Genomic DNA, 6,000 nt, shown 5'->3' on the forward strand with positions numbered 1-6,000 from the left:
TCATGAGAGAAGATTCGTTCAAATTAATTATTGATCACTTGTTGATTAGTACCATGTGGATTATCACAGTCCAGCAGCTTTAGATAACTGGGCATAGTGAAAACCATGTGTCCGACACCTCCGTCACTCAGATCCGTCTTCATCACGATTTTGACTCATCGCGACTTTGTTCTCCAGCTCGAGCAACCTTGTGGCCATGTCTCTCCTCATTCCGTTCATGGCAAGGTTGAGTGCTGCAAGGTCGTTTTTCACCAGAGAAGTGTCATCACAGGCCTTGGTTCGGCCGGCTTGCGCGCCAGTGATGGCTCTCAGGGTGGCCGCAGCCATTTCCTCTGCCTTCTTCTGGCGATCAGACATGTTTCGACTTGAGAAGAGGCCTTGCTCTCTGTGTGCCAGTTTACATATAATTGTGTTATGCAAGTCATTTTTGTGTTTTAGCAATTGGAAAAAAACTATATTATTCTTCTCCGCAAACGATCGCATTTTTGAGGCACTAAACGTGAATGAAAAATCTCACCAAACTTTACACACATGTCAGACCTGGCGAAAAATTTGATATTTTAAAGTCGCCATACATAACAGAAAAATGGCTCTGTAGCACCCACTATATAGGTTAAACGGATGCCTGTCCCGCTACGATTGTCCTACGGCAACGAAAATTGTGTGGCACCTGTAGAACATCCAGACAAACAAACAAATCTTTGATACCTGGACCCTAAAATAGACAGGAAGTGAGGTATGATTATTTGAATGTCCAATTTTGGCCCATTTTTGCACATTTACAGGGGTCATACTTTTGCCCGTTCTCCTACACGGTTAATCCGATTGACTTCAAATTTGGCCTGTACCATCTCAACACCTGGGACAACATCATGGTAAAAAAAATCTAAAGTTTTTGACATACTATAATGACAGGGGTGGGGCATCAAATTTAGAGTTTTTCTTACGTAACGAAGCATTGCCGGTTGTAGGTTTAATCTAGAGCTATGAAAATTGGTACACATATGTAACAGACTATGACCTACAAAAAAGTCTGTTGGTGCCATATGCTAAACCTAACAGGAAGTCCGCCAGAGGCGGAGCATCAAATTTTGTGTTTCAAAATTCTTACTTAATGAAGCATTCCGGGTTGTTTCACCTAACTCTATGATGATTTGGAGGCATACATAAGAGCCCAACATGTTCAAAAAAGGCTCTGGAACCACATGCTAAGGAAGTCCGCCATTTTGATTTACGTTGGAATTTTTAGCCATTTTTTGTGGCCTTTTGTAGGGGTCATGTTTTATCGCACTCCTCCTACAAAATTTATCCGACCGTCTTCAAACTTGGTGTGTTTCATCTTAAGATGTTTAAGATGCAAAGTTATCGAAACTTTTTTATTTTGTCGCACGCCGTTGCCAATGCGATGCATTGTTTGCCAAGTAAAATGCTGCTTTTTTTTTAGTCTGAACGTGCGAAAACTCATGAAACTTTGCACACACATTGAAACATGAATATTTGAGAGATTTCTTGTGTATTTTGCAATAAATGGCTCAATAGTGCCCTCTAGACATTTTTATGAAGCTTTTCCGATTGTATGATTCAGCTAGATTTGTGAAAATTGGGATACCTATCAGCCTCAGACTTATAAAAAAAAATATTCTGTAGCCATATGCTAAACCAAACAGGAAGCCTGCCATTTTGATTTACTTTGGTATTTGTAGCCATTTTTGGGGGCCTTTTATAGGGGTCATATTTTAACAAACTCCTACATAACTTATCCAATCGTCTTCAACTTTGGCGTGTTTCATCTTAAGATATTTAAGATGAAAAGTTAATGAACTTTTTTTATTTTGTCTCGTGCCTCTGCTGTAGCGACGCATTGTTAGCAAAGAAAAATGCTTTTTTTGAGAGTCTAAACATGGGCGAAAACTCACAAAACTTTGCACACACATCAGACCTGTCACGAACATGACTATTTTAAAGAGTGTGTTGTGCAATTTGCAATAAATGGCTCAATAGCGCCCTCTAGACATTTTTATGATGCATTTCCGATTATATGATTCAGCTAGATGTGTGAATATTGGGAGGCATACCTATCAGCCTAATAGCTACGAAATGCGAGAGGCTGGACAGAGAGTGCAGCCCAGCTTGAGTCGTTTTACTGTCGCCTCTGTCATCCGGACATTTAGACTGGAGCACAGGTATGTAACCAAAATTTCTTTCACACTGTAGTACACTCAATGACATAGTGTATCAGTTGGGTGACACCACAACACCAAACAAACGAACACCAACAGTAAAAGTTTCCTGTACAATATACTGTGGAAGAAATAGCTGTAGGCCCAAGCCCTATATTTTCATCTTTTTTTGTTTTTTTGTTTTTCCAAAGGACTGAGAGACGCAACTATGGTGGAAGAAGGGGCCAAATGTTCATCGGGGTACAGGAAGCTGCCATTGTAAACTTGGTTTTAGAAAATAATGATATCAGATTACGAGTACATTCAAAGCCACATCCTCAAAGACAAAACCATATTCAACAACATTCACCGTGTTGGTCTGTCCACATTAGCTCGCATTGTCAAGCTCAAGACCTCTTTTTGAGGGTAAAGAATTGGTTTTAGAGTTTAGCTTTAAATTGTATTGTTGGGGTTATGGTAAGAGTTTGTGTTAGGCAATCAATTGTAAAGTTAGGGTAAGGGGCTAGGAAATGCATTATGTCAATGGATGTCCTCACAATGGTGTGTGCGCGAGTGCGTGTGCATGTGTGTGGGGGTGTGCTAGGTTTTGAGTAAAAACACTTGGTGGAAACATTTGTTCACAATTTCAAAGTACATAATAATGGACAAACAATAGACTGTTGCCAGTCAATGCATTTTGAAAAGTAAATTTTTAAAAATGATTCCAGTATATATTTATGTATTCTCGTGAATTATTGTTTGATGTAAATGTGAGTTGATGAGTGTAGGCCAGTCACACGCATGAACACACGTGTTGCAGCCAGCAGGACTTTGTTTACATTAGCATAAAGACACACTCACGTGACTCGCACACGCACACACACGCACACACCCCAACACTATCACCAGGAAACATCTTGTGCAGAACAGGAAGTGTCTCTCTGTGATTGGCCGGACATGCCACATCGGCGGACCAATCAGGTGGCTCTTATTTTGGGGGCCAGTATAAAAGGAGGTGTCAGTCGTACAGATGCTCCAAAATCACACCGACAAGTTGTGAACAATGGCGTTAAGTGACGTAGTACGCGTTGTGTTATCAGAAAAAGAACCTGTCACTTCATTGGTACAACAAAGGTATCTGACACATTACGTAATTTTGCCATTTGATTGACACGTGAGCTGTTTCTAATATTTTGACCACTGATTTTAGCGACATGACAGTAGTCAAATATGACCGTCAACATCTGCCAAATTTGTTGTTGTTTTTTTTTGTCAGATATCTTGGGGACAGTTTTCGACAGATTTTTGTTTAACTTTTAGTTTTAATTTTATTATTATTATTATTATTATTATTATTATTATTGTTATTATTATTATTATCATTATTATTATTATTATTATTATTATTATTATTATTATTATTATTATTATTATTTATATACATATTTATGATGTTCTTTCACTCATTTTGTTTTTGGCTATTCTTTTAGAAAACTATTTTGCCCGTCACATATATATATATATATATATATATATATATATATATATATATTAGGGCTGCACAATATATCGAAAAAATATCGATATCGCGATATTGGTCCTTGCAATATGCATATCTGAAAGGCATGCAATAAGTTTTATATGGAATTTTATGCTTTTTATATGAATTTGACCAGTCAGATGCTAACTAAAATGTGCATCACCATTCAATAGTTGAAAATTATCAAGACATAATTACAATTAATGAACTAAGATTACATTAATGTTGCTTATTTTGCCACATGAAAAATGTTTTTCTTTCATTAGGTAATAAAAATGACATTTCTTTAGGTACATGTTAAATATCGCAATAATATCGATATCGCTATGTTCAGCAAGTATATCGCATATATATATATATATATATATATATATATATATATATATATATATATATATATATATGTATATATATATGTGTGTGTATATATATATATATATATATATATATATATATATATATATATATATATATATATATATATATATATGTATGTGTGTGTATATATATATTAGTTTTTTCTTTTCTTCTTTTCTTTTTTTACAATATTTGTTTGTTTATGATAAAATAATTTTTGTCCCCTTTTTGTTAATTTTTGCCCATTGTTGTTATTTTGTTGGTCATATTTTTTTGTTGTATTTTCCCCTGATTTGTTTCTATTTTGTTGGACGGGGTTGCCAAATTGTTGGACACTTTTGCCTGATTTCTGACAGATTTCTCGTCAGATTTCTCTTGCCTTTTTTCTTTTTTTAAACAAGTTTATCAGGTTTTTGTTTTTTGTATGATTAATTGGTAAAAAGTTCGAGTCCAGGCTCCGGCCTTCCTGGGTAGAGTTTGCATGTTCTCCCCGTGCCCGCATGGGTCTTCTCTGGGTACTCCGGTCTCCTCCCACACTCCAAAGACATGCATGGCAGGTTAATTGGGTGCTTCGAATTGCCCCTAGGTGTGTCTCTGTGTGCCCTGCGATTGGCTGGCGACCAGTTCAGGGTGTCCCCTGCCTACTGCCCAGAGACAGCTGAGATAGGCGCCAGCACCCCCCGCGACCCTTGTGTGGAGTAAGCGGTCAAGAAAATGGATGGATGGATGGATGGATAATTGGTTAAAATATATATATATATATATATATATATATATATATATATATATATATATATATATATATATATATATATATATATATATATATATATATATATATTAGATTTTAGTCTGTTTCAGAGTCAAAATGTGCCAATTCTTTGACGATGACGAGTGTGCTGATCTGCATGACTGTGTTCCAATCTGTGAAGTTTTGCCTTTCTTCGGTGTACAAAGTGAGTATTGTAATCACCAGAGGCTCGAGTACAAAGACAATTAAACAAAGTCAAGTGCTCCTGTCTGGACCCATAAGCAGGAAACATAACCACTTCCTGTTCCTCGTGTGTGCACGTTTGCATGAAGTGTGCTGGGGCGTGAGGTGGGAGTGGGAACGCAGAACCTCTGCTTTTGGAAAAGTCACTTTTGCTTTTCCATGGCGGTCGAGCTCCATTTGGAATCGTGTGGGCGGGCAGGCGAGACTTCTCAGAATAAAACTCACGTTTTCGGTCTCATCATATTTTCAGACACTCTGTAACCTGTAACCCTGTAAATGCTGCAGGCTATGGCTCAGGTGGTCGAGTGGGTCATCCAGCAACCAAAGAGTCTGCTGTTCGAATCCTGTTCTCTCTCAGTCATGTGTCCTTGTGCAAGACACTTCACCCACCTTGCCTCCACCGTCACTTACATATTGTACAGCCCTAATCCAAAAAGCAAATGAAGGCAACTGCTAGCCAATCCCAGATAGAAGGGGCTGTGTCGCAGAGTCATTCATTCGGACACAATCATTTTCTATTTGCCTTTTAGATTTCAGAATGAACTGCCGATTTTAAGTGACAGAAAATATTTCTGAGGACTTTTGCAGTTCTCACAATCCCACTGTTCAACCTGATGAACATTATATTTAGGTTGATGAAGTGTAAAAAAAAAAAAAAAAAAAAAAAAAAAAAAAAAGGTAATGCCCCCCCTGCAATTTCTTTCTGGTGACGGGTCTGGGTCTACTCATTTTTATACTTCTATGACAAAATCATCTCACGGGTCAGATTAAACCTGTCTGTGTAGGCCTGATGCAGCATGCGTTTGACAACCCTGGTCTAATCCTCATCAAATACTGTAAGAGTCTAGTTCCAATCAAGTTATAATATAGGGATGGCCTTATAATCCATTCTCTTGCACACAGCATAAAATCGGGTGCACCTTCATTTCACACTAAGAATTCATTTAAAC

This window comes from Festucalex cinctus, chromosome 10 (genome assembly GCF_051991245.1).
Source record: "Festucalex cinctus isolate MCC-2025b chromosome 10, RoL_Fcin_1.0, whole genome shotgun sequence".
NCBI classification, from domain to species: domain Eukaryota; kingdom Metazoa; phylum Chordata; class Actinopteri; order Syngnathiformes; family Syngnathidae; genus Festucalex; species Festucalex cinctus.